The sequence below is a fragment of the Petaurus breviceps genome, unplaced genomic scaffold (genome assembly GCF_028583685.1).
Source record: "Petaurus breviceps papuanus isolate PSGF00001 unplaced genomic scaffold, PetGlider_PUasm1.0 171, whole genome shotgun sequence".
NCBI classification, from domain to species: Eukaryota; Metazoa; Chordata; class Mammalia; order Diprotodontia; family Petauridae; genus Petaurus; species Petaurus breviceps.
In genome coordinates, this window is record NW_027185754.1 from 147,972 (window position 1) to 164,016 (window position 16,045).

The following is a 16,045-nucleotide window of genomic DNA, read 5'->3' on the forward strand; positions in this document are numbered from 1 at the left end:
TTGGAAGAGATAGTAGTATTTTAGTAGACAAATAATATCTTAGTCTAATAAAAATAGTTTTGACCTTGCAAAACTCTTGAAAGTGTCTTAGGGACTCCCAGGAATTCTTGGACCATTCTTTGAGAACTGCCACTTTAGGCTACTAAGACAGACAGATGGCAGAGATACTTTGGAGAAGTTGAGACCTCATAGCTGATCTTCCAATCTCATTCTGTGGATGATGGTTCTAATGTACTCTGCCCTGATCAGATCACATTTGGAGTAGTGGGTTCAGTTAGAACAAAACATTTTAGTAAGGATGTTGAAATATTGGAAGACACCCAAAGAAGTGAGCAGGATGGGGTAGGGAATGAAGATCATGCCATATGAGTTGATTCTGAGCTGAGGATATTTAGCTTAGGGAAAAAAAGCCTTGGTGGTAGTAGATGGAGAGACAGGGAGTTATGGGATCTTTTTTTTTTTTTTTTGATACTTAAAGAGCATCCATGTGGATGGGAAAAGGAATAAATTTGTTCTGTTTGGCCCCAGAGGCTAGAACAAAGAATAATGGGAGAAAGTTGCAGAGAAACAGATTTTTACTTGACATAAGGAAAAATTTCCTAACATTTAGATCTGCCTTGGTAAATAGTATGGCAGTATAGGGTAGTAAAAGCCTGTGGCAGATTAAATGTTTATAAATACATTCTTACAGGCAGATTTTGTTTTGAAAATCTAAATGAACAAGTTGCCTTGGTAAGTAGTGGAGAGCCATCATGGTGTAGTGGATAAAGATCTTGTCTCAAAGCTAGGAAAATCTAAGTTTAAGTAAGTCAGTCAGCAGCTAGTCAGCAAGCATTTATTGTGCATTTGTGGTTGTTTTTGTTTAGTCATTTTCAGCTGTGTCTGACTCTTTGTGACTCTGTTTGGGGTTTTCTTGGCGAAGACACTGGAGTGGTTTGCCACTTCCTTCCCCAGCTCATTTTACAGATGAGGAACCTGAGGCAAACAGGGTTAAGTGACTGTCTCAGGGTCACACAGCTAGTAAGTAAATTTCCTGGCTCCAGGTCCAGCACTCTTATCTACTGCACCACCTAGCTGCCCTATTATTGTGCCAACGAGCAGGGCGGCCTGAGAGTCCTACCTCTGACATATACTACCTGTGTGAACCTGGGCAAGGGACTTAACTTTTTACTGGAAGTTGAAGAGAAAGTACCAACCTGCATTAGGCTGAAGGCTTCTTCATTTAGGAGTTTCTTATATCAATGAAATCCTAGCTCTATGCCCTTTCCTAACCTTATTCAAGTACTAAGTTCCCAATCATGAACATGTGCAAGCAGGGTCTAGATGACAATTTATAGTGGGTATTTCTCCCACTGCCTCTCAAATGATAGAATTTAGACATGGAAAGGACCTCAGAGGCCATCCAGTCCAACACACACCTATCCAGGAATCTCTTAGACAGCAATCTGAATGAATGTTTACTTAGGCTAGGAGATCAATGCAAAACTTGAGGGGATTTTCCTTTGCCTTAGCTGGACTCCATCCCACCTTTCCCACCTCCATTCCTACTTCCTTTTCCCAAAGAGTAACTAATAGTTCAGCAAGTTCATTAACTTTCCTTGATGCCTGGGGACCTACTTCTCCCAGACTGCTGATTTGTATACATTTAATTTTTCTAAGTATTCCCTCACCTGTATTTTATCAACAGCTGTGTTTACCCAGCCTTAATTATTTCCTAGTTGCTATATTTCCCCCTCCCCTTTTATCCCTTTATCTCTCTTACTAAAAGGGGTGGAGTTAATCAGAACCTTCTGAGAACAGCCATTCTATTCATCCTCTTGGGGCAAAAGACCCATTTCTTTACCTAGAGTATTATAGCTATCTAACATAGCTTTTCCAAAGTCATAAACTTTTTATTTCTAATATATGAGGAGGAACTACTTTTCAAATTTGTTATCATGGGTTTCTGGTGAGACACTGCTCTGTAATGATGCTTACTGGCTCTCAGTTTCCTCATATGTAAAATGATAGGGTTGGAATAGATGGTCTCTGAGGTCCCTTCCAGCTCTGAATCTATGGTCCCATGATGCTATGATATTAAGGAATTTGGGATCTGAAGCCAGATGACATGCACTAGAGTCCCAGTTCAAACTATTATAAGCCAGTGACTTTTTCTCTCTGAGTTTTAGTTTCCTCATCTATAAAGTGAAGACAATAAAGCATAACATATTTTAAAAAAGGAAGAAAAAAGTGAAAAAATAGTCATTGAAGTATTTTTAAAAATACATGGAAGATAATAGAAAAAAGTCCAGAAGAAATCACAGACAAGATGGACAGCTTTGAACATAATCCTTTAAATTTATTATATATTCAAAAAGAAAAGTAAGCCATACACAATAGAAATTCATACTTTTACATACAATTCCCTTTTTCTGTTCTACTTTGGAATATATGGAAAAGCTGAATATGGAAATGCTCATTTTATCTAGTATTTGTTAAGTTCAGAATAAAAAAAATATAAAATAAAAATGCATAACATAGAAGTAAAGTGGGGGTGGTCTTAGAGTCAGGAAGAGCTTGGTTCAATACTACATCTGGCATAGAAGAATTGTATGTGAGTCACTGGGCAAGTCACCTAGCCCCTCAGTGCCCCAGGTAACTCTCTAGCATGATTGGTTACAACAGGTTGTAGACCTGCTTCAGTAGAGGGAGTTTCCAGACTGGAAGGTTCCTGATGGAGATTATATCACAGATCTAGACACATCCTCTATATGTATGATGTTGTTCTGTCACTGTTAGGTTGCATCTGACGTTTTGTGATCTCCGTTTGGGGTTTTCTTGGCAAAGATATTAGAATGGTTTGCCATTTCCTTCTCCAGCTCATTTGATGGATGAGGAAACTAAGGCAAACAGGGTTAAATGACTTGTCCAGGGTCACATAGCCAGTAAGTATCTGAGGCCAGATTTGAACTCAGGAAAAGGAATCTTCCTCAGTCTAGGCCTGGTCCTCTATCCACTGTGCCCCTAGCTGACTGATATGTATAGTATATACACACATACATATATAATGTCAGTCAACATGCATATATAGCTATATGTGTATACATGTATATATTTGATTTCTATAAGCCCCTGGAAGGCTGTCACTTTTTTGGTTTATCTTTGTATCTCCTAGCACAGCTTTCCCACTCGATAGAAGATTTTTAATATCAAACAGTGAACAAATATTTATTGTGGCTACCAGGTGCTGGGCTCTGTGCTAGGAAATCAGGCTCCAAAAACAAAAGTCAAATAGGGCCTACCCTAAAAGAGCTTGTAGTCCATGTAGGGAGATAGTATGCACAGATGTAGGTATATACAAAATAGATATAAGGTGATTTTGGGGGAAAGACATTAGCAGCTAAGGGGATCTCAACTCTTCACCCCACTTTGCATCTCCTTCCCTGTCTGGTTTCTGCTCCATCTCTGGTGTCTTGTCCCACCCCCATCCCCCACCTCCCACTCTCCTGCCTCCTTTTGTGTATTCTTTACCCCTTTGGATTATAAACTCCTTGAGGGCAAATACTATCTTTTTAAAAAATTATTAATTGTATCCCCAGTGCTTAGCACAGTGGCTGGCGCATAGTAGTAGATGCTTAATAAATATTTGTTGGATTGGACTGGATTGGATTGGATCATGGAAGAGTTGCTCATGTATATAAGGTGATGCTTAGTGAATTTTGAAGGAAATTAAGAATTCTAATAGACAGGAGAGGGAGGGACATTTAAAGTACAGGAGGACAACTAGTACAAAAACATGGAGGGAGGAGATGGTGTATTGGATATGAGAAAAAGTTACATGCTTGGTGATTGAAAGCCTATCTATAAGGTTTAGGAAGTTGTGGCTGAGAGGTTTGATCATACATCTTAGGTTCACATTTAGCTCCTGTTATTATTCCCAGTCTTTGAACTGGGTGAGAGGAAACCAGTTTAAAATATGTAAAACCTTTCTTGAGTGTCTACTGTATACAAGACTCTGCTCTTGGCTCTCCATGAGAGAAGCTTTGGTGTCCATGATGGAATTGTGCTTTGAAGCCTTCTGTGCACATGACTATTTATGGCCCTTTAGGGCTTATGGGGTTTATGTCCAGTAAATCTGTTTAAGCAAGTGAGATTTAGTCTTTTTCCTTGAAAAGGAGGGGTGTGTGTGGAAAGCTAACTGCTCTCCCTCCTCCCCTCCCACTCTCCTCTTCTCTCTCCCCATTGTAAGTCTGAAGAGCTGAGCTGTCATGTGAGAAAATCATGGGACTTAAGCCAAAATTGACTTCACCAAGAAAACAATAAAAACAGAAACATTTAAATACCCTACTTCTCCAGGGTGAGAAGTTTAAAGAACATTTTTAATGTGGTTTCTCCATATACAATTTAAAAAAGTGACTCTGAACTTATCTTGCCATTTTAAAATGTTAACTTCTAAAAGGGCAGTTAGCATGGGTACATTTGGAATGGTAAAGAGTGTGAGCTTCCTTCCTAGGGAAGGGGGTAAAGTGCTGTGAAAACAGGGAGGGCTGCCCAGGGTAGGAGGCATTGGATACCCCTATGCATTGGCTTTACTTCCACCCCCTCCTCTCTATTCTCACTGCTGCCACCCTCACACAGGCCTCCTCATTAGCACCTGCCTGGACTATTATGAGAGATTTCCAACATATCTTTCCACCTCCTCTCTCTACCCCCTCCAAACCATCCTTCCTACCAGTGCCAAAGTCATCTTCCTTATGCAAAGATATGTAAAATAAGGAAGCAGCTCTAAAAAGGACCACTAAGGTTTTTCAAGCTCAAAAATCCTTTGACTAGGTCAGATTATGCTTCAGCTCAAAAAATTTCCAGGGCTCTCAAGATTACCCACCAAGTGGTGTTTGAGATGCTTTGCCTGGCATTCCAGGGCCTCCACAATCTGATGCCAGCCATCTTTTTCTTCAGTCTTGTTTTTTCTTCTTTCTGTGTTTTCTACACTCTAGTCAAACTGGACTGCTCTCTTCCCCAATACTCCCTGAGCTTTCATGCCTATATGCAGTTTCTCCTGGTTTTCCATAGACTTAGAATGTCTTCCCAATCATCCCAACAGGAAGCCCTGTTGAATTCCTACCCAACCTTTAAATCCTGGCTCAGATGCCACCTTCTTTATGAAACCTTCCCTGCGTCTTGATTAGTAGCGGCCTTCCCTCTATGACCTCATATAGTACTTTGTTTCACAACTCCTAAATGTGAGTAATAATGGATATTATAGTACTTGGGTTACTCTGTTATCCTTCTACCAAAGCTCAGATCTGATTATGCCACCTCCTTGCTTAACAAACTCCAGGACTCCCTATTGCCTCTATTATCAAATGTAAACTCCTCTGTTTGGTCTTTAAAGATCTTAAAAAAATGGATCCTTTTTCACATTTTCCAATCTTCTTACACATTATTTTCCCTCCCTGTGAGCTCTTTGTTCCATCTATACTGGCCTACTCACTATTCTGCACAAAGGACGTACTCCATTTCTATTGTAGGGCAGATCTGACCAGGCCAATTGGGTACCTCAGATTTGAAACTGAAATAAAATGAGTCACCCAAAGTCCATTTAATATTTGACAAAAGCAGGTTTACTTAGCCATAGGAAGAGCAAGATATTAAGAAAAGGAAAGAGATGTTCATCTAGGATATAGCCTTGATTGACCTTTCCTCTGTCCATGTTGACCATTTTGGTGGTTGGGTGTCAGAAACTTGAGGGGAAAAAAAAAACTAGTAGAGAGTAGTATAATGAAAGTGTAGAGAAGGGAGAATATTCAGGAGGTGATCAGGGGTCAACAATATCAAATGCAGCAGATACTTTAAAGTTGAGGACTGAAAAATGACCATCATTAGCAACTTTAAAGAAAGCTGTCATACTTAGGTCCATTTAGTCTCATTTATGCATTTAGATTAACAACCCTACAGAATCTCAGACTCTAAAAACTGATCAAGGTCTTGGAAACAATCTAGTCCAGTCCACAACTGACCAAGACTCTCTCTCCAACATTCTCAACAAGTAACCATCTGACCTTTGCTTGAAGATCTTCTGTAATAGCGAACCCATTATTTTTCAAAGTAATCCTTTCAACTTTTTGACAGCTCTAGTATTAGAAAATTTTTCTTGACATTAACTTTGTCTTCCTCTCTACAACCTTTGTCCACTGCTCCTAGCTCTTTACGAGGACCAACCAAAACAGATCTAATCCATTTCGCACATAACAGCCCTTTAAACATTTGATGTCTACCATCAAGACTCCCTCATTCTTCTCTTCTCCAGAGTAAACATTTCCATTTCCTTCAGCTAATCCTCACATGACATAATCTTCAGGATACTCTTCATCTGCTTCACCCTCCTATAGACATGATCCAGTTTATTAATGTTCTTCCTGTAATGTGTCACTCAGAAGTAATGCAGTGCTCTGGATATTATTGGACTAGAAATCTGACCATGGTCTAATTATCATTCTTTAAACATGAAAGACAACTATATATGGATATGTGTTTTACAAAGGCACAAAAAGACAAGAAAAAAAACCCAACAAAACCAACAACAACAAAAACCAAAGAAACATTAACTTCCAAACAGAACAGTCTTAATGCAGGTCATTTTAACTGCTTGCTGGAGAATGCTTTAATCTTGACATAAAAAGAGAGGAGAGTAGTAGATGAGAGAAGAGAATACAGAAAATAGAACTGCTGGAGAGTGAGGTAGGCAGAGAGCAGCAGATGCTATAGGCTGAAAGACATTTACTAGTCCATACACTCAAACTTCAGATGAGATGCCTCCATTACTTTGGTACATTTGTACTAAAGCATAAACCATCCACTGAAAACCCAAGTGTGTAATTACAATGTCCTTCTTCTGATTATGTCAGTATAACCCATGGTGATTGTTTGGTTTGGTGTGTGGGTGTGATTAATTTGCATAATGTGCCTCAGTGCCTCATGGGAGTGAACTGGAGAACCATTAAGATAGCCAATTTATAGCTCAGCTTGCCAGAACTGCTATGCTACATTGGGGGTGGGGGGAGGGGGAAGGAGTGGAGATGTGTGAGAGGGGGAGGTGCTAGTTTGGGAATTAAGAAACCTGGATTCTAATCTCAGCTCTGTCAGTAACTAGTACATAACCTTGGTTGGGGGACAGCTAGGTGGTGCAGTGCCAGTCCTGCAGTTAGGAAGACCTGAGCTGAAATCTGACCTCAGAAATTAACTGTGTGACCTCGGGCAATTGACTTAACCCTATTTGACTCAGTTTCCTCATCTGTAAAATGAGCTGGGGAAGGAAATGGTAAACCACTTCAGTATCTTTGCCAAGAAAACCCCAAATGAAAAAAAAAGAAAACCCCAAAAGGGATCACAGAGAGTTAGACCCTACTGAACAATACCACCAAACTTTGGTTGAGCAAGTCACTAGATGATCCCAAAGGTCCACTTTTGCTTTGTCATACATCTACAAAATGGCCACAAGTGAAAAACACATGTTTCTTATAGAAAACACATTAAATCAGGGTTCCAAAAATTTTGTATTAATTTTTTATCCTCTCCTATAACAAGAAACTAATATGTTTGGGCAGTTATTAGGTGGCCCAGTGCAGAGGATTGGACTTGGAGTAAAGAAGACCTGAGTTTGGATTCTGCCTCTGATACTTACTAGCTGTGTGACCCTGTTCAAATCACTTAACTTTTCTCAGTCTCAAGTTTCCTTATCTTCAGAAAAGGACTAATAAAACTCCCCACTTCATAAAGTTGTAAGAATCAAATGAAATACGTATATGTAAAGCATTACACATTTATATTCTTATTATTAGATATTATTATTTTCCCCAATACCTTTATCTTCTCTCCCTCTGTGCATCAGGGGAAGGCTTAGGAAACCTGATGGAAAAGGCCTTTAGACAATAGTGCCTCAGGGCATGCCTCCAAAGCTTGGGGTGAAGCCATCAGGATGCTTCAGGCTCCAGCTCTGAGGCATACTCAGCTTAGGTCCACCCATGAATTCTCATTTCTGGTTCTTTAAATAACATGAAGCCAGCTGTACAGGGAGAATGAGACATTCATATCTTATACCTTTGATTTCTGGCTGACTGTGTTCATTAAAAAAAAAGAGAGCTTTGAAGTCCCAAGACAGAAAGGGCCTAGAAATCCGTGTTGTAACTCTCAGGAGATATGAGCATGCACAGAATCCAGTCTTCAGATGCTTAATTTATTTTATAGGAAGTTCTTCATATTTCTTTTATTATTATCATGATATTAGCATTCATATTAGCCATATGGTTGTACATAATACAAAGCTTTTTGTTTCTTCGATGTTATTTCATTTGATCCCCACAGCCTTAAAAGGTTCATACTATTATTCCCACTTTATGGATGAGGAAATTGAGGCTGAGAAAGGTTAAATGTCTTGTCCAAGATCACACAACTTTGAAGCAAGGTTCAAACAGTTTTTTCCTGATTGCAAGTACAAGCCTCTATCCACTGACCACCACCTAGCTGCCCTCATAGCATAATTTTGCTCTCTATTACATAGGAAGAGCTTTCACTATGGAGCCCCAAGGTTTTCTTCCTCTCCCCTCTCCTCTCATTTTCCCCTTCCCCATGCTATTAGGCACCTGAGTTATACGGCTAAACATTTTAGGTTCATAGTCTGATAGTACAGACTGAAAGGACTAGATTTGTATTAATTTTGTTCTTGTGAGTTATTCAGTCATAAACACTTATTAATCGTTATGTGCCAGGTACTCTGCTAAATCCTAAGGAATACAAAGAAATACTAGAGAAAAGAAAAGTCCCTTCTCTCAAGAATCATACATTCTAATACGAAAGATAACATAGACATACATATATGCATGCAAGATATATAAAAAATATATGAAACCATTCTGAAGGCAGAATGCATTAGAAGTTGGGTTGGAGTAGAGTAAGATAGAAAAGGGCTCCTGTTGAAGGTGGGTTTTTAACTAAGTCTTGAAGGAAACCAGGAAACTAACAGAAACATGACTAGTTCAGGATTATAATCCCAGGTGGAGAGAAGTTTTCTCCCAACAGGGGTTGTGATCCTGGCCCTGTACTAGAAAAGGCCACTACAGTTATCCCTTCTACATTGTGAGGGGTTAGGGACTGAGTGTCCCTGTGATCTGGAAAATCCACATAAAATTTTTTTGGCTCTCCCTTTGTACCAGAGAAGAAGTCTGAATGTTTTTTCTTTTTCTTTTATGAGGTGTTTATGGTACCTTATTATAAAATTTGGGTTAAGTATCTGGTCATAGGCTATATTATACAATACTATACATATATTTTATACATTTCTGAGTCTCTAAACTTTTTCTGTGTCATCTGCTGGTTTTTCTCTGTCATCTGCTGCTTCCACAAAACTCTCCCAATATTCCTATTTAATTTCTTATGCTGAACTGTGATATATAGAAACTATGATGGGGAAAATCAAGTTGTGGAGGGGATAACTGTATTTCCTAACACTCAGCTGAAAGAGTAGGGACTAGGAACAGTTCAGTTTGTGATGAATAATTGTTTATGAGTGCAATCCACATCTCTTTGGCCGTCCCTTTGTCTTGCATTCCTTTTTCTTCTTTTCTCATAGTTCCCATTCATTCTCCTCTCTTCCCCTTTGGTCTATACCTCACCAGCTCTACTTACTAAGGTGGGGGAAAGGGGGAAGGTGGTGAGGGAAAACTTTTTGCTCAGTCACTTGACAAGTACGCCTAAAGCACCTACTATGTTCTAGGCAACAAAGAGAAAAATGAAAACTACTGCCCTCAAGGGGCATACATGCTGAGGCTTACAATTCTTGGAGAGAGTGAGAAGGAACAATCTCCTCACTATCTATATTTCTTTGCTGGTGTTTTTAGGCTTACAAAGTCAATTCAAGTCAAGCATTTATTAAATGCCTACTATCTGCCAGACATTGTGCTAGATTCTAGAGACAGAAAGTATAGGAAGCAGCTGTAGAGTAATGGAGTTCAGAATTTGGAGTCAGAGGCCCTGAGTTCAAATTTTATCCACTATCTATGTGACCTTGGACAAGTTACCTAACCTCTGTGGACTTCAGTTTTCTCATTTGTAAAATGAGTGTTGGATTAGATGGTCTTTGAAGTCCCTTCTGGCTCCAAATATCTGACCATTTAAATGACAAAAACAATCAAACAAACAAAAAAACAGTTCCTTCCTCTTGGGTCTCAGATTCTCCTAAGAGGGGGAAACATATTCACAGTCATTTACAATCCTAAATAGACAGGTTTCTTTCCTTGCTGTTTCCAGTAGATGTTGCCAATAATGTCCCTTCATTGACTTCTCCTTATGGTTCTACATTATTCCTACATGACATCATCTCTAATTTCCTGTTACTCCCAGCCTTCATCAGGAGCTGCTTTTTGAAATGACTTCTTTTGTGACCTTGATTTTGTTGTGAGGATTTGAGCCTTACAACAGCCTTGGGAAGTAGTTTAGGCAGGTATTATCCCCATTTTATAGATTAGGAAACAGAGGCTGAAAAAGGAAAAATAATTGATTACATAGCTAGCAGTGCTATTTTGTGTCATACACTATCTATATCTATTTTTGTAAATGTACCTTGTAGTAGCTTTAATAGATTTACCTAAACCAGACCTGCACAACTTGGCAGTAGATAGGGGCCAAAATCAAAATAGGCTAAACTCATTTGGGTGTAGATAGGTTAGACTAGAGACAGACTGATGATGGTTGGTTGCTATGGGTTATGTGACACACAGGAGAGTGTTCAGTGGCAAGCCCACATTTTTCACCTGCCATCTGAAATCCTTAGACAGTATAAGCGGCCCTGGGGCCATACGTTGTGCAAGCCTAACCTACACTCTTTTAGTGCCTAGAACCATGGTCTACACATGGTGGGCATTTAATAAGTATTTGTTGAATTTGACTTTGGAGTGCTGGCACTGGGACCAGACACCCTAATTTTCTCATACACATCCCAGACTCCAAGAGTGATGGGACTTGTTGGGGTAGATTTTACAATGGAAAACAAAATATGCATTTTCACAAATGATACACCAAAGTTAGGAAATTATAAGTTATACAAAAGAAAACTACCCAAATCAGATGGTTCTTAAGTGTTTTTTTTTTGGAGGGGGGAAGACAGCGCAGTTGGGGTTAAGTGACTTGCCCAAGGTCACATGTTTAGTAAGTGTTAAGTGTCTGAGGTCAAATTTGAACTCAGGTCTTTCTGACTCCAGGGCCACTGCTGTATTCATTATGCCATCTAGCTGCCCCCTAACCTAGTCTTTAATGAAAGTTCTCCTGGCCTATTTTAGCCCATGACCCAATGTTGTGTTCACTCTGTACACTAGAGGAGAATCATATCTTAGCTACCCTTCCTTCTGCTTTTTGGGTTTTGAATTGGTCCATGTGGGCACTCTGAATTGAGCTCATTAATCTATTATACAGCTCTAAAGGGATGAATCCTAAATGAGTTTGTGAGCAAAATATACATATTCTGATCTATTCTTGGACTAGCTAACTCCCACACTCCTTCAATTGGGAAAAAAAGCAAGGGCATATCAAACAGGTAAAGCCAGAATTCCTGTTACTTCCTAAATAATAGAGGTTAGGTGCCGCCCCCAAAACAAGGTCTTTCCTGATCCCCATCCTCTTCCACATCCTGCTAGCAACCTCTTTGAAATTACTTTGCATATACTTTAAATTTATCCATTGGTTTGCATGTTATAACCTTCCTTCCTCCAGTAGAACATAATCTTCTTGAGGGCAGCTGCTATTTCCTTGATCACCAGGTAGTATTACTAGTTGCCATTCTGGTTCTGTTCCCAAAGAAGAATGAGGAACTGGGAGTCTTATGTTTACTCTAACAGTTCTAGTGCTTTGCCCCAGTGAATGGAGGTGTTGGACAAAGGCCAAGCTGTCTCTGGTTCTCAGAGGACAGATGACCTAAACCCTAGTTCTGCTTTGCTCTGGATAGCTAAGATGACTCAATATCTAGAGAGTATGAACTATAGTGGATTATTCCAAATCAGAATTCATTTTTTGAGTCCCCATCTGACTGGTAAGCTCCACCTCTTCCCTGAATTTGTTCTATTTCACTGAGCTCTAGTCACATAATCTTGACTTAATGGAGTTGCTTCCCATAGGAACAGACAAAACATTTTTGATTCTACTCTTGGCATAGCATCAATAAAAACAATAAAAATACACAACAAAAAATCTACTCCTTAGCTGGTTGTTTCAAAACTATAAGTTTAGGAAGTGCACAAGTGATTTGCTTTGTCCTCATGACTGTGAGTAGGCCAAGGAGTATGGACAGAACAACAGTTTACAGTTTGTAATTAATATTCAATTCATATGCACAATAAGAGTAGTCTTTGGGTGAAAAATTCTGGACCTGATTTCTTGGCTGTTCTTCCTTCTCAGCACAGGGCAAGGGATTTGGATTGGGTGAAAAGTGAAATGATGGTAGAACTGGTACTTTGCCATTCATTAATTCAAAGTCTTGGTGCTGGCATGCATTTCTTACTGCTTCTCACAAATGAGCTCACCATGGTACAAGAGGGAGTGTATTAAATCAGCAGCCCAGGCAAGAGAAGCTGGCCATCAATTTAGCTAAGTGTGTATCCTGTAAATTTGACCTTTAGTCTGCAGTACCTCTCTTCTGCTGCTACATCCTATCAAGTCCTGTTCCATTCCTCTCTCTTCTCTCATCCACAAAGTCCAGCATTTCTGCATATTAGGGGGAGGGACCAAGGAGAGAGACACTAAATTTATATCCTTAGTGCCCTGCATGTAGAAGGTGCTTAATAAAAGTTTATTAAATGAATGAATGTTTAACGAGGACTGGCCAATATGCCCAGTCTTTATAAGTAGGCATAGTGTGCTCAGTTCGTGCTCCACACGGACTTTGGAGCATGCGGAAACATTCTATAACTAGTTCCTTTTCTGTTAACCACGTGATAAAGCTGCAGCCACATGCATAGCTGGAATGGGGGTACATACAAAAGGTACTAGTGAGTTGGGATGAATCACTTGGATCAGGCTCTTCATGGCTGGCTCTTGGAGAATGAGGACAGGCCACTGAGGGTCTCTGGATTGGGGCTCCCTTAGAACTGGCATGAAGTTGAGAGAGCATCGCCCTCTTGTTGCTTTTTGTTTTTAGGTGCTAATTGGAAATGGCAATGACCCTGTAAACTCCAAAAGGTGAGGAAAGTGAGCCACCAGACATCTAGGGTGGGATGTTCCACGAGCTGTATAGTGAGAAGCAAGGTCCCAAGCAACCTGTTTGACCCACTCCAGAAAAGAAGAGATGCCACATTTGGAAGTGAACTTAGTGGCGTGAATACTATTCAGAACTGTGCTAAATGTCTGAAGCCACTGTCCCTACTAAGTTGGTAGAGGGGAGAGTGTGACTAACCCAAATGTTGAAGGAAAATATTTGTAACTTCCATTCTTGCTTTATCTTTGCAGCAATTTTGTAAAAGCTAGTTGAATTAATTGAATTATTTCAATTAATTTCATTTTTTTTTTCAATTTAAATAGGACTGGGTACCATTTAGTTGATAAGTAGTGATTACCGTTGTGAGAACACACTGGAATGGAGGCTTAGGTTTGGTAACATTAGAGAAAAATACCCCCAATACCTTAGGTGGGTATTCTTTGAATCCTGAAGAGAAATGTAACCATTCTAGCCCTGGGAAAGTAAGTTTAGAGTCATCAAAATGAATGATTACAAATGGATAAGTGAAAGAAATAGAATGCAGCAGCCTTCTGAAAGCAGAGAAAGAGGAAAGCATTTGTTTTAGGCCTAGCCCAAATAAGAAACTGTCTGTCTCTGAGTTTGTAAATCTATTGACAATCCCACTTCGCTATGATGGCACCACTTCTTTTATGTCTTTTCCCCTTAACTTTTTGATTTGATAACTTCCTTAAACAAAAATCCAAATGTTTTCATTTGAGGCTGCGTTGGAGGAGGGTCCTCAAGGGCTTGTCAGACTAACTTCCAAGTCCTGCTCTATATGAAAAGTGGTGATTTGGATTAGATAATAATGAGAAACCAATATTTACAGAACGTACAAACAGCTAAAGGGTAAACACTGAGCATGTGATAAAAGTTTAAAGATTGAGCAAATATATAAATAGATAAGACTAAATATTTATATCACATTCAAGTAAAGAGCAACTAAATTTGGAGGGACATATAGGGACAGTAGAAGCTGGAATTTCATGTTTGGATGTGGTTTTAGGAAAGCATTGCTTTTCATTCATTCAGGGAACTTTTTGGGGAAGGCAAGATTTCCAGATATCATTTTGAAATTTTTGATTTGTAAACTTACCATATTATATTGCAATTCCTGTAGTTTTAGGATAACAATTTCTGGTAGTAAAGAGGTAGAATAGTGGTAGGAGTGTTGAACTTGCATTCATGAACTTCATAGGGAAGATCTGAGTTCACATTCTGCCTTAGACAATTACTAGCTGGGTGACCCTGGAAAAGTCACTTGACCAAAGTGATTGTTTCTGCCTCAGTTTCTTCATCTATCAGAATATGGATAATGATGGCCACTATCTCATTAGGTTGTTATGAGAATCAAATGAGATAATGTATGCAAAGTATTTTGCAAACTTTAAAGTGCTATATCAAATGTTGGATATTTTTATTAGGAATGCCCCATAACAAGATATTTGTTTTCTGTCTCTAAAACTCCTGTTGCACTAACAAGCACCAATGTAAGGAAGTTTGATGTGAAAGTAACAAGAGTTATTGAGGAATGACTGATGGTTTTTGGTTTTTTTTTTTGATTGGGGATAGAGGGAAAAGCAAGAAATTAGTAATTACTAAATAAATTTTTCCTCTGGTTGTGAGATAAACAAAGGGTCAAAGAAGACAAGTGCTGATATGGGCTAGGGAAAGAACATTGGACTTTGGAGTCAGGAGCCCTAGATTCTAGTCCTGGATCAACCATTAAGTTACATTAGGAAGTCACTGTTCCTTTGGGCCTCTTTAAAAGGACTGATTTAGTACCTACTATGTGCCAGACACCATGTTAGGGGCTAAGGATTCAAAGACTGCAATGAAACTATCCTTGTCCTCAAGTAGCTCACATGGGGAGGGGAGTCGGTGGAGGTATTGTGAAGAGGATAAGAGCAAGACTGAGACCTGGCTTTCAGATAATTTAAATGTGGATTTATTGATCAAGCACACGACTGCCTAGAGCATACACTCAAATCAGGCAGCCCTGACTTGGGGTACAGACAAGGCTTATAAAGGCAAAAACCACAAAAAATTGGGGAGGGGAGCTAGTGTAAGCAATGACATACAGAAGCCAAGAACAGCCATTGGTTGGATCCATAGTTCAGGGCTAATTTGGAAAACATGGTGCAAGTGTACAATGACGTGACCAGGGTCCTTCCTAGAACAGGGTGGAGGGCACAGGGGCAGTGGAATTTCCCGAACAGGCTAGGGTCATGGAACAGGTCAGGGTCATGTTCTGGATGAAGGGTGTGGGGGTCCTTGCTTGGTCAGCATCCTGGAACAAGGTGGCATCTTGCATGGGATAGACTTGTCCCATGATCTTTATATAGGCTTGCACCATAATCCTTATACATGCTGCTGTTTCAAGGCTTACTGATTTAGGGAAGTTCTAACTTGAGAAAAGATAAGGGGCCAGGACTATGCCTTGGGTAACTCTTACCCAGGACTATGCCTTTAAGCTGTTACAGGGTTTATGATAAAAACAAAGACAAATATAAAGGGGCTTAATGGTGGGCACCAAATCAGGTGGCATATGATTTGGGTTACTTTACAATAGAGGGAAGGGGAAGGCAGCATATGAGCATATGTATATATATATATGTATATATAAAATATGTGTGTACATATACATATATATATATATATACATGAATATACAAAATAGACATCATGGGAAGAAGACACTAGCAACTGGAGGTGGGGGAAGATCAGGAGAAACTTCATGAAGAAAGAGGCATTTGAACTAAATTTAAAAAATAAAAAATGTTAATAGACAGAGGTAAGGAGCAT